The sequence below is a fragment of the Carettochelys insculpta genome, chromosome 10, assembly GCF_033958435.1.
Source record: "Carettochelys insculpta isolate YL-2023 chromosome 10, ASM3395843v1, whole genome shotgun sequence".
NCBI classification, from domain to species: domain Eukaryota; kingdom Metazoa; phylum Chordata; order Testudines; family Carettochelyidae; genus Carettochelys; species Carettochelys insculpta.
Window position 1 is genome coordinate 35202347 of NC_134146.1, and position 22463 is coordinate 35224809.

Here is a 22463-nt window from a genome sequence, read left to right on the forward strand (position 1 = left end):
AACATTGTCAAACCCTGTCTTTGCTAGTGTCACCAACTCCTTTCTAATTGTGATCTCATTGAACCTAACTAAGTCATTCACTGCTTCAGGATAGATTACTTTTCACCACACAGTGTTCATGCATCAAACACCTATTTCATCCTATGCTGCACCAGTGTGCATCACTACATCCATTATGTTAAAACTTCCAAAATTACTACATGGCTGTTTTTTCTTTGCTGTCTATCCTTGATGAGTTCCCTGAGTGTCCTACATAGATAACAGGCTTTAAAATGAGTGATCTCACCTTGGTCCATTGGTTGGATCAGCGACGTAGTGCATGGTGGCAAGAATTCAACTTTAACATTGGGGCATAATGAGTCATAATCCAATTCATGTGCAGCAGCATTATCTACAAGAAGAAGAATTTTCAGGGTTAGATTTTGGTCTTCACAATATTTTTTTCATTTCTGGAACAAAGTAATCCATGAACAAGTCACGGAATATTTGCTTTGTTATTGAAGACTTTCACTGAGACTTCCATATGATGGGGAGAAGATATGATGTAATTTTTCATGTTCTCACTATGATAAATGAACAGTTGTTTAATTTTTTTGTCTCCCTTGGCATTGCCACTGAGCAAGAATATCAAGCGATCTTTTGAAATCTTGAAGCTTGGTGCACTTTTTTCATTAACAGAAATGTATGTTCATCCTGGCATTCATTTCCAATAAAATCCCATCTCATCCACATTAACGACTTGTTGTGGATCATATCCTCCTTCCTGAATGATCTCTCTCAACTTTGCCTTGTCTTTTTCAGCTTGCTCTGTGCTGGCACTCACTGCTTCACCTTGCACTCTAATATCCTTGAACCCATAGCATGACTAGAAACAGTGAAACCAGCCATGGCTAGCATTGAATGTTTCTTCTTTAGAAGTGCCTCCCATCCCCTGTTTCTCTTTATCCTTCAGGAATTCGAATAACCTCACTGCCTTCTCCTGAATGGCACCAAGACTTATTGGCATATTTTGTGTATTCAAGTCGTCTAACCACATAGCCAACGTTGTGTCCATTGTTTCTATCACCTTGCTTCTTTGCTGAGTGATCTTTACAAAAGAATGCTGAGTCGTATGCTTAGCACGTTCCATTGTGTCATTAACCTTCTTGGCAATGGTATGAACCATTGTCGGATGTAGGCCAATATGGCAAGCAACGTTGGCCAATCAGTCACCATTTCTGGTATCTTTTATCACATTTGTTTTCACAGCAAGACTCACACTAATATGTTGCCTGTTGTGAATAGCACTTAATTTGTACTAACACGATTTCCCAGTCATGGTTAAAGGATTACACAAACCGTAGTGTACAGTACGTTAAGATAAAGTATGTGCACTCACAATACAACACTTCAAAACTTACATACAGTAAAGATGATGCAAAGGATTGTGGTGTGATGTCACAGCATATGCCAGCAGGGATATCAAAAATGGGGGGAGTGGCCCCTTGAGGGGACATGAAAGTTTTCATGCAGGGCACAGCAAAGTCCCACTCCCTGCAGCTGCAATGTGACTAAAGTGAAAAAGTAGCTCTGCAGGAGGGAGTGCAGGCAAGATCACGTGCCCCAGCCATTTGTCCTTGCAATGGGACACTCCCCCATGTGCCTGGAGGGCACATATGCACCTCCACCCCACTTCAACCTGGCATACAGCCTGCCCCTGCGAGTCCTCCCCGTGTGCTGGGAGGACACTACACACCGCCACCTCCTCTCAACCCGGCATGCAGCCCACCTCTTCAGCAAGTCTTTCCCTTGTGCACTGGGATGGCACTAGGCACTGCTTCTTCCCTTCATCCTGGCATACAGCCTGCCCCTGTCTCCAGCTGCCTTTGCCTCCCCCTTCACTGCCTGGCCACACTCTAGTACAGTACTCCTGCCCTGACCTTTTCCTTTCCTCCCTCCCCCACTGCTATGGCCTCCGCTGGCCTCCTACCCTTGCCACCTGCCCACCAGGTTTCTGCCAGCAAGGTTACACTGTACGTCACTTTAGGGCTTGCTTCCAGGGCTCCCCCCCTGTGGCACCTTCTTCTTGGCCACCACAAAACTTGCCTGCATTCACGCCTTTTGGTCCCATGGCCCCCAAACAGCATAAGTGCAGATCAGTGTGACGTACAAGGAATTTAGTTTCATGAATTAATTAAGGACATATGTGTGAGATAACTTATAAGCAGGCATCTTATAACCAAGACCCTTGTACCATCAGCTGAGGTAAGCATATTTCCACTCAGATTTCCAAAGAGTGGACCAATTCTTCTAAAGTGCCTTACAACCTGGTCCTCAAAAGAACAGTGCCAACTTTATTTATTCATTTTCAGTAATACCACAGTGCTACTTTTGTCATTTACCTCAGCTTGGAACATTAACAAACAAAACAAAGCAAAACAAAACAAAGGTGGACCAAGATTCAGTTTTGCTTAGATAGTCTGATCTAAAGCCACTTGCAGTCAGTGAAAAGTTTCCACTTTGTTTATTGGGCTTTGTATCCCAGAGATAATTATAATTATAATTATCATATCATATATAATTATAATTATAATCGTAATCATATTATAATCATAATTATAATTATAATGTGAAGAGTGCAATATTTGTATACCAACACTGCAAATGATGGTATGCTTTAAATTTCCATGAATTTTTTCCCATCAATTCCGGTGATTATTAAGTTTTGTAAAAGCTTATTTTTTTCAAAATATAAATTTTAGATGAGATTTGAGTTGTTAATATCCCTTTAATTATCCAAACACTACAACACTTTATGTAAGTATTGTCACACATAACTAACCATCACACCTTTTGGAAGATAATTTACTGATGCACATGAATTTGGTTATGGCTACATAATTTATAATCATACATATTAAACCTCAACAAATAGAATGTCAAAGTTTCAGCAATGCAGTGGGAAATGGAAATTGTGTATCACTATGTATTAAGGTTACTCCCTTTGTTGTGTGTCTTTGTGTTTGCACACAAACTAAAAGGAAATAAACAGGATGTCCTTTATTGGTGGAATGAACTCAAACAGAATCCCCAAATCTAAAATGTGTTAGTAATGAAAGGATTATTGAAATAATTTATTTGCTTGAATTTTAACCTAAGTGACCTAAGTCTTCAATGGAGGATTGAGCATAATTTTGCAGAAAAAACAGTTTGTCAAAAATTGGCATTTAAATTACCCAGTAATTGTGTACTGTATCTACATTATTTAAATTTAATCATTTTCATATGCATTCATGATAGTACTATTTTAGCCTTTTGATTTCCCTCTGTCTTTCTTTTCTTGTAATTGAAAATCTCATAACTTGCAGCATGGCAATAAAACATGCTCTTTCCAGGAAATGCAAACAATCACTCTTCAGATGCTATTCAAGTGCTTCTAACCACAATAAACTCAGTGAGTCTTCATCTGGGATTCAGTTCATAATCACTCTCTTTTTACACCTGCACAAGTCTTGTTGATTTGGAAGGCACAGTAACACTACTGGGAGTCATCACGGGATGATGGTTATTGTAGATGGTCTTGACATTTTCTACCTGAATGAAGAGCAGTTGGGTCTTGGAGGAATGCTTATTATCAGCTGTCATGTAGTCCTTTCTAGAAGCTGATCAGATCACCAATAAAAATATGTGTTCTGCCTCAACCCTGTAAGACTAATTAATTTTCTTAGGTGTAGAAACCACTATTTACAGGTTACAGTAAGGCCAGGTGTGACACTGTTGGGGAAGGTCACTCCCAATGCGTAGTATGGGCACCCACTTCCCATACAGAGTGTGCAGGTAATCCCCTAGTCTTTTCTCTTCTGTTTCCATGTCTACAGGCCCACTCACAAGCATGCAGTTGTGTGGCTATCTGGTCAAATTTGCCCAAATCTGTAAGGCAATGATGACAGTAAATTCACCCCTACTCCACAGGACAATGTGGCCCAATGGCCCATCTCAATAAACTCAAAGTCCATAAACTTGCCCCATTCTGCAGTACAACATGGACTAATGGCTAGAATCAGCTAATTCATCCTGCTCCCCAGTTAGAGGCAGGAGATGGGAGAGGATCTCCTCTCCCTGGCAGGAATATCCAGGCTCTCCCTCTCCACAGGACCCAATCCTGGGGCCCTAATAGTGGCTGGGACTTTAGCCACTGAGCAGGGAAAAGCTCTAACTAAAACACACTGACTCCCAGCGCTGGCTCACTCTCCATCAGAGAAGGTGTGGGGCTGTTATTGGATGATAAACCTAGTGACAGATGATGTGGGCAAAGCTGAAGTACTCAATGCTTTTTTTGCCCAGTCTTCATGGACAAGATCAGTTCCCAACCTACAGCACTAGAAAATGCAGTTTGGTAGGGAGGTGGGCAGCTCTCAGTGGAGAAAGAACAAGTTAAGAGCTACTTAGAAAAGCTAGAGGTACACAAAACCATGGGTCCAGATTTAATGCATTCAAGTGTACTGAGGGAATAGGCAAATGTCATTGCAAAGCCTTTGGCTGTTGGAGGTGTGGCTTTCTCAGTCCTCAGTACAGAATTAACTCCATCTTACCAAGTGCAGGGAAAGTGCTCTCCTTCACACAAGGAAACAAAGCATTTCATGTTTGAGGCATGGCCATTGTTCATACAAATACCAGAGGACAAGGAAAGCATTGTGTGAACAGGAGTATGCCTCATGATATCCACAGCTGTAGCTTCCTTGACTCTCTAAAGCCGTGTCTACACGTGCACGCTACTTCGAAGTAGCGGCACTAACTTCGAAATAGCGCCCATCGCAGCTACACGTGTTGGGCACTATTTCGATGTTAACATCGACATTAGGCGGCGAGACGTCGAAGCTGCTAACCCCATGAGGGGATGGGAATAGCGCCCTACTTCAACGTTCAACGTCGAAGTAGGGACCGTGTAGTCATTGCGCGTTCCGCAACTTCGAAATAGCGGGGTCCGCCATGGCAGCCATCAGCTGAGGGGTTGAGAGACGCTCTCTCTCCAGCCCCTGCGGGGCTCTATGGTCACCGTGTGCAGCAGCCCTTAGCCCAGGGCTTCTGGCTGCTGCTGCTGCAGCTGGGGATCCATGCTGCATGCACAGGGTCTGCAACCAGTTGTCGGCTCTGTGGATCTTGTGCTGTTTAGTGCAACTGTGTCTGGGAGGGGCCCTTTAAGGGAGTGGCTTGCTGTTGAGTCCGCCCTGTGACCCTGTCTGCAGCTGTGCCTGGCACCCTTATTTCGATGTGTGCTACTTTGGCGTGTAGACTTTCCCTCACAGCGCCTATTTCGATGTGGTGCTGCGCAACGTCAATGTTGAACGTCGACGTTGCCAGCCCTGGAGGACGTGTAGATGTTATTCATCGAAGTTGCTACATCAAAATAAGCTACTTCGATGTAGGCTTCACGTGTAGACGTAGCCTAAGTCTCTGCTGTTTTTCGGTGGCAGAAATGGGCTGCCAAGCCATAGCCCTGAACAACAGAAGGTATGAAGCAAGTCCACTCACCATGTTCCATAATGTTCTTAATCAAGCCTCACAGTGACTACTTACATATTTCAAGTATCAGAGGGGTAGCCGTGTTAGTCTAGATCTGTAACAGAAACTAAGGGTCCTGTGGCACCTTATAGACTAACAGAAAAGTTTTGAGTATGAGCTTTCATGAGCAGAGACTCACTTCATCTGAGCAAAGACTCATCTGATGAAGTGAGTCTGTGCTCATGAAAGCTCATGCTCAATACTTTTCTGTTAGTCTATAAGGTGCCACAGGACCCTTCGTTGCTGTTACTTATGTATTTGCTTCCCTGGTTTGTCTGAGTAATCTGCACTGCCTCCCTCCCCCCACACACAATAGTGTTTTACTATAGTTTGTGCAGGATGTTTTTTACACTAAAGTATATGTAATACTTGTTGAAATCAGTTTTACTACCAGAAGTGCTTTAACTATAATTCTCAGAAGTGTCAAGTTCAGGTTCATGATCATTCCATACACCATCTGAACGGTCCCATAAAGAGATTTATGGTCAGCCCTATGGGCATAGGAACACATATAATTCTGAAGTTATTCAAGTCTTGAAGGAGGTGTTGCAAAGCACACAAAACACCGAATAACTTTCCCCCATGCTGATACTACCTCATTATCTCAGAGTGAATGCAAAAGTTAGTGAATTTAAAAGGCGATAGCAGCTGGCTGTACAGCACATGAAACTTTATTAAATATTTACAAGTTTATATATGACAAGATAGCAACTTTAACTTTAATTAAACTGCACCTGTCTATGCACAGCTTGCAAATTTGTAGCTGGACATTTGCAGCCAATGAATGCCCATTTCCTCTGAGAGGTAATCTAAACCTTTACCTCACAAACTAATGGACCTTCACTACTCAGTTTACTGAGACAAAGAAGAATCCTGGACATTAGCCACTGATTCAAAATAATTCAAATCCATCTGTTTCATTGTGTCTGAAGCCAAAGATAAAAGTGAAAGCATTTGCTAAAACTAGAAGGAGCCACAGGGCAATTGATATAATTACTTCATGAATCTGCCCTAATTGTTTTCTGTACTAAAACCACATAATTAAATTTGTATTTGGCCTCTAAACACTGTCTCCAGCTGAACTCTTCCAGTAAAAGTGAAAACAAAAACTTGCTTTGTTCAAAGTTGTTCCTTATGGTCAAGATAGAGACATTAGATCTGAACTCTGTAAAAATTTGGCCGTGTGTTATTTCTAAGGTTTTGATTTGCCCCACTTAAAAAAGAAGGCCAGCTTCCAATTCAGGTCCATATATCAATAACATTCAACAGGGCTAGGAACTGAGGTTTGTTTAGGTCCACATCCCTAAATAATGTAAATATAAATTACAAAGGACCTGACCTGAAAAGGAGAAGCAATAACTTTGAAAAGCATGCATGTCTGTGTTCATATTTTCAGGGTTTCAAACAACTTTAGGTTCAAGGACATGATGGAAAATGTGCACTTAAAATAAAATTGAAAATAATCAGTAAAGGGAGGATAAAGGACACCTTAATCTCTTTGATTATAATAAAAGTTGCTGAGCTTGTAGCAATGCCCAAATGCATGTGTTTAATATTAATATAAAACCAGTAAAGTGTATACTGTGTGGCATGAAGTAAGAATGGAGTCTGATTGGAAAAACGGTCAGAACTGATGTTTAAGCCTTAAATAGTAAAACAATCTTGAGAAATAATCATCTTATTTTTCTTGATTGGGAGATACATTTTAATGCTTTTCATTTTATTTGAAAAATACAGACTTTTGCATTAATTCTGTGTAAAAACTGTGAAAAAGAAGAAGTGTACACTAGCACAATAATATATGGCTTTTCATCCATCTTAAAAGTGGCTGCATAGTGCTTATTGTTATGAATATGTGTGCTTCCATTTCAAAAGAAATATTGCAGTAAATATCAGATGGCTAAATTGAAAACCCAAAAGTTAACAAAGAATGTCATTATGAACACTTGTGCAAGTCCAAATCATCACATGATAGCAAAATGTGACGCCTTCCATCACAGCCTGACAAAACACATTATGATTTTAAAATCTTGAGTGTTTTTCCCCCAACTCAGTCTGTTAACCTAAACCATATTTAGACAATGAAAGAAAAGAGAGAACTCACAATCCATTATAAAGGTACACTAATGTATATGCTTCGCAAATTAATTGAGGGTTTTTAAAAAGGGATTTGGGTTGCCTCATGTAATCCATTTAGACAGGAAAAATTACATTTGTTTTGTTTTTTAAAAGACTTTTGAAGCACAGCTCCATTGTGTAACTCATGATTTGATGGTGTAGGTACCTCATTTAGAATACAAAATATTTAAAAGAGATAGTTATTAGAAGTGCTGGAAGCATTTTTCCCTGTAAGCACACACAAAGAATATGCAGTAAACATGACATATATTTTTATAAAATAAGATGGTAGTTACTGTATTACCTGTTAACATCCCTTCTTCCTGTCCATCAGGCTTTGCATTGTTTGTCACTTTGTTCAGATCAATAGCTTTCCCTTCAGACGAACGGATTGCATAAACATTTTGCTCTGACCCAGAAAATAACTTCCCATCAACAATATAAAAAATACTGCAATAAATGGGTATAATCTACAAAGATCCTGAAAAAGTAAATGAAATTTAATAAAAAGAAAATGTTTGGCCAAATTCATCTATCACCTGCCTCCATTGATATCAACAGAACAACAGAGTTAGGCCAAATTTGACTCAAAGTGTTCTAAAGAAACATCTGGAAATTGTTTCAATTTATCTTTACTTGGAGCCTTGTGAGGATGCCTTTGAACCTCAGAGATAACTGAACTTTGCCCAAACTTGGGCTGTGTTTACGCATTACTAAAAGTTGAAGGCCACATTTAATTTTTTTTTTATAAAATAAAGTATCTGCCCTCATCTTTCACACTATGTTGGATCCACAGAGATTCTATTTCCAAGCACATATTTATCTTAGAAGCAGCAAAAAGTTTTCCAATTCGATCAAGATGGAGCATCTCATACAGGGAACCCTAGTTTCTATAGGCCAAATATCCCTGTTATGAACAATTGTTGCCACAGTCACAGGATATCTCCCATCCCCTTTTCCCAAGTAAATATACTTACTGTGTTCAAGCACTTTTTCAGTCAGAATAATTTACAAATACATGGGAACGATTAATGCCAACCAGTGTCTAATTCTCATAAAAATTAATAAACAATGGTAATCCACTGATAAATAATTGGCCCATCCAAAAACTTTTCATTCATGTGGACCTCTGCTCCTTCAGACATTTCTGCTGCCAGACACTTTTGTGGCTTTGGCCGTGTCTACATGTGCCCCAGAATTCGAAATGGCCATGCAAATGGCCATTTCGAAGTTTACTAATGAAGTGCTGAAATGCATATTCAGCGCTTCATTAGCATGCGGGTGGCCGCGGCACTTCGAAATTGACGCGCCTTGCCACCGCGCGTCTCGTCCAGACGGGGCTCCTTTTCGAAAGGACACCGCCTATTTCGATGTTCCCTTATTCCCATGATCTGAAGGGAATAAGGGGACTTCGAAGTAGGCGGGGTCGTTTCGAAAAGGAGCCCCATCTGGATGAGACGCGCGGCGGCGAGGCGTGTCAATTTCGAAGTGCCGCGACCACCCGCATGCTAATGAAGCGCTGAATATGCATTTCAGCACTTCATTAGTAAACTTTGAAATGGCCATTTGCGTGGCCATTTCGAAGTTTGGGGCACGTGTAGACGTAGCCCTTATGTTTTAGCAAGAAATCAGGCTTATGAAGCAACAACATGGAATGTAGTCAACATTGCCTTTAGGTGAGAACAGACTGCACATGTTTTTATAATGCCAGGTAACCGTTTAGCTTCAGTATGGAGCACAGACAATTCCACCTTATGCATCATCTGATCATCTAGTCTAACCTCTGTAACACAGGTCAAAGAATTACACATAGCTATCCCTACATTGATACTGATATTTTCAGCATATTTTTCCAGAGAGGCACAAAGTCTCAGTTTGAAGATTTATTTGAAAACTTAATCTGAAGTCTACTGCCTCAGAGTATTGTAAGTCTTCAGGCCAATCCTGCAGTCTTTACTCAGGCACACCTACCATTCACACTGACAGGAGTTTTGCCTGAATGATGATTACAGGATCAAGACATAATTAGGTGCTATTCACACAGACTACAGCTACATTAGCAAGGTTTTTCAACACAACCAGAGTTTTGTCAACAAACTTGCTGTATGTCCACACACAAAATGTGGTTTGTTGACCGTCTGTTGACAAAACTCCGCACTCCTGCAGATAACCTTCTGCCACTGCCAGATGAGGAAGAATGCCTTTGTTGACAGATTCTGTCAACAAAAATTCTGTGTGGAAGCTCCGGAGGGAGGGGACTTCTGCCAACAGACAGGGCTTCCAAGGAAACTGGGCAACCCTGTCTGCTGCGCTTTTGTTTGGCTGTCAACAGAGTGGATTGCTCTTTCAATCCGCTTTAGTGTATGTCTGTACTGTTGGCAGATATTTGTCAGAAAATCTCTTCCAACAAAAACATCTGTTGACAGATGCTTCTAGTGTAGTCATAGCCAGAGAATTCTGAGATTGCTGGAGAGAAAGGAGGCATATGTGATTAAGGTAGTAGTTTGATATTCTAGGGATCTGAATTCAACTCTAGCATGGACTTCCACAGTGATCTTGGATAAAACTGTTAAGCTATCTGGGTCTCTTTTCTCAACCATGACATATAGAAAAATACTTCTCTCTCCAACCCTCTTTCTTTATCTCTGTTACATATATGGCAAACAGATAGATATTAGATTAAAAAAATATGCGTGTTGGAAGGTAATTATGTAACACTACTTTATTTGTTAGAATTTACAAAAAATAAACACACAGCAAACAAAAAGTGGGTTGCGCCTTGAGGCAAAAAAGGCATAACCCCCCGCCCCCACGTGTCTCTTGTTCTAGGCTATTTTTAACCAGACTGTCTTTTGCTCCCAAATTACAGACTTCACTACATAGCTCCCTATACTGCAAGCAGGATCAGGAAGTATTCACCCATCCACCTCTCCCCTGACCCTGGAATCACACATTTTTAAAGTGAGAGCCTGCAATCTCACACACTACTCAATTAACCACAGGTTATTCTTGTGGGTTTCCATATACACAGACACTTTTCTCATCAAACCCAGTACCTTCAGCATCAAAAATTTAGCACTCTGCCACTTGAGTTAAAGAAGTGCTGTTTGAGTTATAAGAAAGTAGGCAAGCTAAAAATGAATCATGATCACATGTGCTAGACCAAATGACATTTGAATATCAGAAGGCCAAATATAGCTGAAGACGGATTGGGGTCTAGGCTTTAATGGGATTGTGAGAAAGTACAGTACTAATCTGTGGAAACAAATGTTTATCTCCCTTCCCCACTCCTATTTAGCATTTCTCACAGTTTGGAATCAAATATTCAGATTACAGCTATCATACTAGCATAAATAGGAATATGGCTAGAGACGTATCAAAAGACAGTCACGGTTTAAAGTCACACAAGTTTATTTCATGCCCACCAGAGAGCTCCTACAGCACGATCACTATATGAACTTGCATATGACTAGTTTCAAAAATATGAATTAACAATTCATATACAAATAGCTCCACATTTGGGGGATGGGCATCTTACCATGGACTCAGATTTGACTTTTACAAATGGCTTCTATTTTCACTATGAGCTGCTCTGAAGCCAAAAAACTGAACGATCCCATACTGGAGTGCATGAATTCTGGATCCTAATTAGCTGGCTTAAAACCACCTCAGAATCGTTATGGGCAATGACGTTTTCTGGCAAGGTCATCATTCAACAGAAGGTCAAGGAGATTTGGAGAGGCAGGGAGGAAAGGGAAGTAATAATGGGAATAGTATTGGGATCAGGTATGAGGAATGAGTGACTGGCTAATAATTATGTTGTGTGAAACATATAGTTTCAAAGAGTCTACAGTAAAGCTGACAGGTTCATTACCTATGTTGTTGTGACAGCTTGAATTTTTGCTTTGAATTCTAGTTTCATTCTGGTCTACAAATGCAAGTGAAGATGTATCAAACTGAGTGAGTTTGGAGAAACATCTTAACTCACCCAGATCTACCTTACTCTCAGACTCCGTTTCCTCGATACCCACTGTAATCCACCACATAGCCTATTATTATCTTCTTGGAATTGTTATTTTTTATTACTGAGACTGTTTGCAAGAAAAAGATCATTTTCCTTCAAAGGACCATTCTACTTATTCTCCCATTTTGAAATCATACTTGTAGAATCCAGGAGATGAAGTTTAAAAAAATTAAGTACATAAATGCATGACCACCATATCTAATTTATATGTGTGATTGCTGTGACTGTTGTGTAAATCTAGTGGCATTTGAAAATAGCTGCTTACATATATTTATTCACATATATATGGGCCTCTTAAAAAGGCTGAGAGAAAGAAACCTCCATATTTCTGCAAAAAATATATCAATAAAATTATGACTTTCATATGCCATTACTATCTTGTTTGTGCTCTTTAAGACACAGCTACACATATGTTCTAACTAGAAAACTTGAAATATAACAATGAATGTTTTGTTACAAAAATGCTAAAGATCTCAAAGAAATTCCAGAAGATTTCTGCTTCTCCCTCTATAGTGCAAATCAATGTCATGAACATAAAGCTTGCCTAGCTATAAAACCATATTTACAACCCCTAAAAGTGTTGTACACACTCAAAAAAGCCGCATTTTAAATTTTACCTTCCTATAACTATATTCTATTTCATCATATTATATTTAAAAAACATACTGGTTATGGAAATTTTGTGATTTGTAGAAAACATTAAATGAAGGTTTAATTGCTACAACAATGGAACTGCTATAGCTGATTTAAATATTTTCTTCAATTTCATAGGATTTAGTTAAAATTTTTAACTTTGTGTGATTACAGACAATCTGGTTACTATTAGCAAACAACAGGACTATCAATCTTTCTTAAAACAAAAGTTCATCTGCTCATTTGTGAACCTCCTTAGTTGTCTGAAGATCTGCTAGGATTAGCTTCACAGTAATTTTGAGAAGAAGACATGATCTCAGTACACAAAGAGTGAAGTGCTTCCAGCAAAGGCGGATCCACTCTCAAAAATGTGTGTGATCTCTACTAAAGGTTCTGTAGAGAAAACATGTGTAGCCAACCAGGCTCAGGTTCCCCAGAGACAAGGCTGCACCCAGAAGGCAAGTGCTATATTTGGTTTATTGAAAGCACGTGACACCCACGGCGGGAGCCCCAGAGACGCCTCTGTCACCCATGGGGGAACACCCGATGCGCCAGAGCTTCGCTCGGGGAGAGGCTCTGTAAGAGGCCTCCTAACACTAGCTGATAAGCTGAGTTTATTAACATAGGATTGCCTAAAATTGCCTATGCATTCCTTATCACCTTCTCTAGTGGCCTCCTGCCAGCGTAGCCTTGGAGTCTTGGCACACAGGATGAGTTGTTTTGCAGCGTGTAGCCTTGAAGTATTGGCAGCATGCTTCTGTATAGGATTCCTCTAAAGGGTTCACAGAGGGGTTGGACTGCTCTCATGAGACCGTCACAAACTCTTCTCGCACCCTACAACATGGTAACAGAAGTAACCAGTTTAGCAGTCATTCTGTCATTTTTCTTGTTTTGCTTACTATTTTCTTTTCCTTTATTTAATTATATAAAAGCTGGAGTTAAGAGGTATAACTATTTTGCTTGGTCTTGATAAAGGTGTCTCCAGAGATATCTAGAAGAACTTCTATGCCTAAAATAAGTGGAGTTAATCTCCTGAATAGCTATATGAATAATTCCATCTTTCTATCTGATTTGCCCTGATTCAGGAGGTAAAAGAAACATTGAGGGAGAGCTGGCCTACCATTTCTTTTCCTCTGATCTAAATATTTTATTTGCAGTGTCGTTGCAGCTGTATAGGTCTCAGGAAATATAAGAGACAACGTAGCTGAGGTAATATCTTTGATTGGACCAGCTTCTGTAGATGGAAGATACACACTTTTGAACTACACAGAGCTCTTTTTCAGATCTGGAGAAGGAAGCAGAATGTCTGAGCTAAATACAAGTTGGGACAGATTGTTAAGCAGAAGGGGTAAGGCATGTTGGAGGCAGTCACTTGAAAGAAATGGGCTAACTGGGGATTAGACTGTTATGCATAAATGGCTTGAAATAGGCAGTTAAGGGTACAGACAATGCGATATGTTACAAGTTGTTGTAAAAAGCCATAAAACCAGTGTCTGTATTAAGTCCATGATTTTTGGCAAAGTCATGAATTTAAGTTCCCAGGGTTGCATTTCAGAGGTTGAGATGTTTTCCTTTGAGGGCAAGTATTGAAAGATGGAGTGTGTTTTTTTTTTGTAAAAGTGTTTATCTATGGATGATATTTTTATTTGTTATCAATTCTGTGTATGTGTCTGTGTGTGTGTGTGTGAGAGAGAGAGAGGGAGAGAGAAAGAGAGAGAGAGAGAGAGAGAGAGATCATGGAAGAACACAGTGTCTGAGTTCACCCAGGGAGATATCTGAACTGGAATTTATTTTCCAATTCGACGCTTTGCAGCTTAGTCTTAATAGAGATAGAAATTACCTTATGCTTTACAAAGACAGCTTCCTCATTTTTGATAGTCATAGTGATCTCAGGCAAGTCACTTAACCTAGTAGATGCTTGCAATAAGTAATTTTCTCCCCCTTTTTATTTCTCCCTTCTGTTGTATATATCTTATTTGTCATTTTTTATTTATTTGTTTTTCCACATCTCTATGTTATATATTTCTTTGTGCCGGTTCACTTTCAGCACTAGTTCCAAATCTGAAGAAGTTGGTCTGTCCCATGAAAGCTCAGCACATAATAAATTATTTTGTCAGTCTTTAAAGTGCTACATCATATATTGGAGTGAATCTTAAAAGACATACTGCTGGGAGTACTGGTCATCATAGCAGATGAGCTACGTCTGAGGGTTTTGCATCTGTTATTCCAGCAGAGTCTGGTGCTGTTTGGCTTTGAAGGGTGCTAGTCTGTGGGAAACTTGCTTCTGAAGATGATTTCGGCAAGGGTGAATTGTAATCTGAAGGCCATAAGAGAGGGTTTGAGACAGACTTAGAATGTGGTCCTCATCAGATATGGGTTGAAAGGATCTGACTATATCCCTTTGGGTGATTAGAGTGAGGTGATAGACACCAAATAGGGTTCTGTGGTCTTTTTTTCTTTATTTTAGCAGGATCTCTTGGGGTATTTTCATGGTCCTTTCCATGATGCTATCTACTTCTCAAATGGAGTTTCCTTGTTCAGTGAAAGTTTAAGTATGTTTAGAGGTTTAGATGTATCCTAGACTTTTCCTTGAGAGCAAATTCTGTGCTGAGTATCCTACTGTACATTACAGATTTTTGGTGCATTTAGGGTGGTTTCTGGATCTGTAAAGTTTGGTGACCAGTGGATTTCTTGTTCATAGTTTTTTGTAGGTCACCACTGTTTAGGATAACCATAGTGTCCAGGATGTTGAGGCAGATAAGAGAGACCTTTAGAGACTTTGATGGATGAGTTGTGGTGTGTTCTTGAAGTTGTGTTGGAAATTTATGAGGGAGTTTAGGGATTTTTGTCTAAACATTTTTTTGGGCTGATCCAGCTTCACTCCTGTCAGTAGGAATCTCCTTTGGCATCAATGGCAAGTAGATCAGATGAGGTCTTAATATGTTATAGTATATATATATTACATTAATGCAACATGAGTTGGTAAACACTGATACAGATACATTGCCTCTCAGAGGTGTCCTCTTTTTTCAAAGTTCAGGTATGGTAACTTGATCTCCAGCATAGAGCTGTAGCTCTTCCCTCCACACCCACCCCATTTCAGAACACCTCTATGCAACCACAGGTAGGACAAGTGAGCATTGGAGTGGAGTCAATGGAACAAATATCCTGAGCAGTATGTTCTTTATCAAGTCTATTAAACAGCAGAATACTGTAATTATAGTAAGACTGCTGCTAGAGGTATGTGTCAGTATAAAAGATAGATAACTAAATGGAGATATACCAATCTTATAGAGCTGGAAGGGACCTTAACAAGTCATTGACTCCTCACAGCAGGACCAAGCACCATCCCAGAGAGATTTTTTTAAAAATCTTGTTGCCCTAGATGGGTCTCTCAAGGGCTGAGCTCACAACCCTGGGTTTAGCAGGCCAATGCACAAACCACTAAGCTATCCCTCCCACCTCTTAGTGCCCTCTGCATGTGACAGGAGATGAGATACACTGTCCCAAAGTGTTGGATGGTGCTGAGAAACAAGTTAAGAAAGAGTTCTGCCGTGCACAAAGTCAGGAATCCACATAGTCATTGTTTCTAGATGCTAACCACACCACCTTTTGTTGGCTCTTTCCTTTCCCACTCCACTTTGTCACCAAGGCAGGAAAGAGGTTGCAGAATGTCAGTGGCACAGGAAACAAATGTCTTTATGTTCCAGCTCATAAAGTTTTACCCCTAGCAAACTACTGATGCCTCACATAAAACATTGACATATATTCCACTGAGATACACTTTTGCTTAAATTCATATTGCTTTCTAAAATTCATGGGGTTATGTGGAGTCTACTTTGGAGATTGTGTTATAGAACCTATATTGGGAAGTATTAAAACATTTGAAACCATCTGAACATAACAGAACTACAAGGTATATAAGATTTTACTTTTCTTTCTACTTAATGGCATAGTAAATCTAATTTTGGGTTCCTATGTCCCTAGAGTTAAATTAAATCAAATGTTTGAAATAAAATATAGTAAAGTAATTTTATTTGAGCAACATTCCATAGCATTTTCCAAACAAATCATAAGACAAGTTAGTGAAGGTTCTGTGTTCCACATAATAAACCTCTTCTCATTGTTTACTGTCTTCTTAGAAATAGTTTGCATTTTGGGTACGTTTTACTGTGTCAAAAATAAGAATAACTGCAAAGTCACAATGTTTTAGTTTCAGGGATTTGATTTTATGCTGTGGTTTCATAGTTCGACAAATTGTCTCTCTCTTACAGAATGACAAGGTGAAGGAAATTCTGGTTAATTACACATTATATACTCCATTTTCTATTTTATTGTTTGTAAGCACCTGAAAATATTCAGTATTGTATTATTTTAGGGGTCCTTCTATTATTTATGAATTTACCAAAACTTGTGTAAATAGCTTCTATTTAGAACCCTTTGATACATAAAGCAGATCACCACTTTTAAAGTTCAATATTTTTTCATCATGATTTTGCTTCTGTATATTTCAACAATCCCTTGCGGGAATCAATTTGCCACCTTTCTTCTGAATTAATAAGCATCTCAATTACATGTGAAATGTTACACTGCCTTAACATGAAGATATGATCAATAAATGACCAATTCATTCAGCATTTGGAGAAGTCATGCGGAATGGAAGGTCATGTCTGGTAAGAATAATTAGGGTATTACTCTTGCTTAGGCATAACGCTTAACAAACTCAACTATATTGACTAAAATACCATTACATGGTAAGTTCTACAGGTCTGGAAATTGCTGCCAACCGTTCTCTTTTAAATGTAATCAAGTACTGTTTTACTTGAGAAAATATATTACTGGTGCATGCATTGGAGAAAGGAAACAGGTCACCTTTTAAGCTGCTTGCATGTTCCGGGAATTGGAATGCATAGCTTTCCTTCCCATACATACACAGCCAGTTTGTGAACCATTGGTAAACACACACAAACAAATACACAAAATAAGTGGATTAAAACTAATAAATGGAAAAGTTCATGGAGGACAGGTGCCTCAGTGGCTATCAACAAAGACGATCAGGGATGCAACCCCTGCTCTAGTGTCCCTAAGCCCTCAAATTACCGGATGCTGGAACTGGACAAGAGGGGATGGATCACTTGCTTTTCTTGTTTGATCATTTCTTTTCAAGTATCTGGCATTGGAGAGGAGTTGCAAGTGTTTTGGAGGCTAGGATTAAAATTCACAGTGTTCTAGAGAAACTGGAGAAATGATCTGAAGTACACAGGATGAAACTCAATAAGGACAAATACAAAATAATCCCCTTAAGAAGGGACAATCCACTGAACACACACAAAAATGGGAAAAGAGTGCCAAGGAAGTAGTACTGCAGAAAAGGATCTGGGGGTGGTAGTGGACAACAAGTTAAATATGAGTAATCTGTGTAACTATTGGAAAAAATATCCTTATGGGCTATGTTATCTGAAGTGCTGCATCCCAGACATGAGAAGTAATTCTTCCAGTCCCCTCTGCTCTGAGTAGGCCTCAACTGGAGTATTGTACCCAGTTTTGGGTGCCACATTTAGGAAAGACAAGGAGGAATTAGAGAAAGTCCAGATAAGAGCAATAAGCATGATTAAAAGCCTGAAAACCATAACCTATGTGGGAAGATTGAAAGAATTGGGCTGGTGTAACCTATAACAGAGAACGCTGAAATAGGGCATAATAACCATTTCCAAGTACCTAAAAGGTTGTTACAGTGAGGAGGGAGAAAAATTGTTCTTTTTAACCTCTGAATATAGGACAAGAAGCATTTGAGTGAGGTTTAGGTTGGACAGTAGGAAAAAGTTGCTAACTATCATAGTGGTTAAGCGCTGAATTAAATTGCCAAGGGAGAGTGTGCAAACTCCATCTTCAGAGATTTTTAAGAGAAGTTTGGACAAACAGCTGTCAGGATCCATCTAGATAATGCTTAGTTTTGCCATTAGTGCAGAGGACCGGACTGGACTAGATGATTTCTCAATATCCCTTCCAGTCCTATGATTGCTTGTGAACATTTCACTGGATGTCACAATCTTTCATTCTGACTCATGACTTGTTGCCAACATGTTAATAAGTGATTCCCAGACACATATACCCATTAACCTGTTTTAAACCCTTGTTTCATGTGCATGCATGTTGTACAGAGGAGAACAAGTGACAGGGTGACTTAGGTTATGGTTACACTAGCAAGGTTTGCCTGCAAAACCCCTCTTTTGTCTATAAAACTCATGGACCTTGCATACACAAATGCATTTTGTCAACAGTATCTGGAAAAAACACAGCACTTCTGCCAGCAGCATTCTGCCTCAAAGCTTAGAGGCATAACACAGTTGTTGACAGATTCCATTGCCAAAAAGCTGTGTGGCCATTCAGGAGGGGCCTTCTCTTGACAGACAGGGCATCCCCAACTATGGGCAGCCCCATATGCTGTGCTTCCAACTGCCTGTTTTGTCGAGAGAGCAGCTGGGCAATCCAGCTGCTTTGTTGACAGAGCCTGATTGGCTTTGTTTGTGGCTGCAGTCTATCAACAGAAGTTTTGTCAAGAAATCTCTCCCAAAAGTGACTTCTGTTGACAGACTGCTATGATGTAAATGTAGCCTTACTGTTTACCCATTTACACTTTCACATGATCATAGGAGAGACAGGAAATAATGCCACATGGCAATACACACACTTATGTGCCTGTGTTGGTAAGGTTTATATTTGGTTATTGGAAAATGTTATTGAAAAATAATGTTTAGTTAGAAATGAGGGGCACAGAACATGAAGGGAGAAGTACAAATTTTCACCTTTTGCACTATGGGGCGTGGGCCACTTGCAAGTTTAAATTTTTTCAAGAATTGATGGAGGAGGTTTTATAGAATACAGTGTGTAGGAGTCAGACTGGATGATCACAGTGGTCCCTTCCAACCTGAAAGTCTGAGTCTTCCAGTCACAGATGGAAAGAGTTTCAAAGAAGTACCAGGAGGTCAGTTTGTAAGCACATAATTGGAATGCTGCCTGAAAATGCAGCATCTTTGTAAATAGTGCTCTCAACAAAGAACAAGTTTAATTTTACAAAGATGGAATGCTCTTACATTATTAGCCAGCACATGGTTCCTGAAATGTGGGGCAAAGTGAAATCCATACTGAGGAAGAGAGGGTGAATAACAGAAACAAAGTGACATCTTGAAACACAGCAAACAGACAAAATAGAGGATGTCAGAAAGCTGGGAATACTACATTTCCCGACAAAGAATGTTTCACAAACATGAAAGCAAAAATTGATTTTGTGTATGGAGTTGACAGGTGCTGGGGTGTGTAGCCAGACAAAAGTGTCCCCCTTACAAGCCAGCTTGCTTGCTGCCACCCCCCCCCCCCCCGCACTGAGGTGCCTCACAAGCACACAGGGCATGGAAACAGCTGCTGACAGCACAGTCTTGGATGTCTCTCATTGAGGCCCAGATATGCTAGCTCATCGTGACGCTGAGAAACAGAAAGTACAGATAAAAGGCTAACAGACCAAACTGTCAACAAGGGGGGAGGGAACCTCAGGAAATCACCCCAGCTGGCATTGATGGATTTGATGTCCACACAGCCATCCCAGAAGAGGAAATCTCCCGCCCTGCAAAAGAATGTCCTGTACTCCCAAATTGCTTATCTCCTGTCTTACAAGTGCAAATTAAGTAAGAATTGCCCTTGTAAAAACTGGCATCACAAAAGACAGACAAGTACGATCTGGCACCATAGATAAGAAAGAGAATACATAACCTAAGGGGGTATAAAGGTGGGCCCAGCAGAACTCTAACTCTGAGTGCCTCTCCACCAACTACCTGCTGGTCAGGTCAGGTGATTGCCTCCCGAGGTCTGCAACTGGGGACACCCAACCTCGTATTCGTCTTTCCATGGAATTGAGTGACCGATCCAGCTTGGCTACACTGGTATCGAGAGACGCAAGGAGGGTAAGATATACCCATGCTAAGGTCTCCTTTTTGGTGCTCACAGTTAAAGAATTAGAACTCTGTAACTAGATGTCGTTGTATCAAGATATCATTGTGTTAGATGGTAACAGATATCTTTGTATTGGATTTTAACGTAACTTGCTAACACCTGTACTTTGCTAGCATATAAGAAGTAGACAATAGCCTTTTGTAACCGCACACTTACAACTGTAGCTTAAATAAACTTGTAAATAGTTAAGATCTAAGCCTGACTGCTCTTACTCTTTGCCACTGCAACACAGCCAGCACAATAAAAAGAACTTTAACCGTTTGGTTACCACAGCCTGGCCATTTGTGAGAGCGCTAGGAGCTCCCTGCTCCAGCAGTAAAAAACTGGGTTGTTTAGGACCCAGGGGAATACCTCACTGCACATTACCCGGCCACCGGCTAACAGGGTGGGATATATAGCAGAAAATACAACTGACCAAGTTGTTTGAGGAATACTGTGATCTCGGACACTGTGGCGAGAGGTGCTGGTTTACTGAAAACCAAGAAATAGATGAGGGAATCTATACTTAAACATTACAGAGCTGGAAACTCTGGCCTCCACATGTAACTTTCGGGTCATTAAAGATTCCCATATGAAAGATTAATTTGTCTGACATATAATTCCAGTTTACAAGAAAAATTATTGCAAGACACAGATCTAACATTAAACAAACACTTTCAAAAACCAATAGCAGCTGAACTGTCCTGGGTAGTTATCAAAATGGTAACAAATCACTAGTGTAGAACAAGCGTGGAGGATCAAGCTAAAGGAACACTGATACCAGGGCAGGCCAATCCAAAATGCTGGCCTGATTAGGAGGAGTAACTTGAACTAGGGTACCTTAAATCCTGTTTGTGTGCTCTTGCCATCTGAAGACTGGATATTCTGGAGCCTGGGTGTCTCTTTTTCTCCTGTGAAAACTTTCAAAAGGTCTTTTTTTTGTTGTGATGTGGAATAAAGACAAATTTTAAAACTTAATTTTTTTTCATAAAGCGGACTAGCTTGCTAACGAGCACTAGACAAAATCCACAAACAGCAAATGAAATAGATCAATATGTTGCCCAACTGTGAGTGCCAATAGGAAAAATCTTCAACAGCCCTATATGATGAGGGCTCTGAATTACTGCAGTGGATTCTTTCTCAGCTAACTGCCTGCTGGGTTTTGCTCAAGTGCTCAGGGTCTAATTGATCCCCATGTTTGGGGTTAGGAAACATTTTCCTTCTGAACACATTGTCAGAGACCCTGGGGTTATTTATTTCTTTTTTTGCCTTCCTCTCCAGCATGGGGCACAAGTCACCTTCTGGGTTAAACTAGTGTAAATGGTGAATTCTCTGTAACTTGAAGTCTTTAAATCATGGATAGAGGACTTCAGTATCTCAGATAGATATTAGGCGTCTTTTTCAGGAGTGGGTGGTTGAAGTTCTTAACCTGAAAATTCTGGACATTTGACTAGATAAGGAGTGAGCAATAATTTTTGATTGGAGGACACTCCAAGATCTTGGTAAGTGGTCAAGGGCTGCATGCTTCCATAATATTAATGGAAGAGGTGCAGGGTCTGAGTTGAAGGTTGGGTGCCTGGGGTAGGGGATTGGGGTGCAGGAGAAAGGGTGGGGCCTGAGAGGCAGTTTGACTGAAAGAGGAGACTGCGATCGAGTGCATGGGGGTGCAGGAGAGGATTCTGGCCTAGGGGAGGAGTGCAGAAAGTATGTAGTCTCTGAGAGGGACTGGGATAGGAGGGCATGCAGAGGGTTTAGTTGCTGACCTGAGACAGGAGGGGACAGTGACCTGGGGCAGGAAGTTGTAGTTCAGTAGGGGGGTGAAGTGCCAGAGACGGGTGCTGTCTGGGAGTCCAGCAACCCTCAGGCAGGCTCCCTGCCTCTGCAACATACCCAGACTGCTACTAGGACCAAGTGCTTGTGGGGCTCAAGGAAGACTGTGTGTGCTGCTTCTGCACCCAACACAATTTTCACAGCTCCCAATTGGCTAGGACTGTGGCAGTCAAGTAGCCTGCCTGAGGGTCTTGGTTGGTCACAGGTTGGATCCAGCCCGTCCCATCTTTTGCCTGTCCCTGAGCTACTTGATCATGATGGCCTTTCCTGACCTTAGTCTATGAGTAGTACTGGTAAGTTTTCTAATTCAGAACATTACTGAACAAACAAC

At 40.4% G+C, this 22463-nt stretch overlaps 1 long non-coding RNA gene across 1 annotated transcript in view; it reads left to right on the top strand.

The window, feature by feature from the left end:
- The first annotated feature begins 13118 nt into the window (after window positions 1-13118).
- Window positions 13119-22463, top strand: part of LOC142018374 (uncharacterized) — a 67113-nt gene continuing 57768 nt past the window's right edge. The window contains exon 1 of the long non-coding RNA XR_012646808.1: window positions 13119-13160. This is a non-coding gene — a long non-coding RNA (uncharacterized LOC142018374). The remainder of the gene's footprint in view (window positions 13161-22463) is intronic.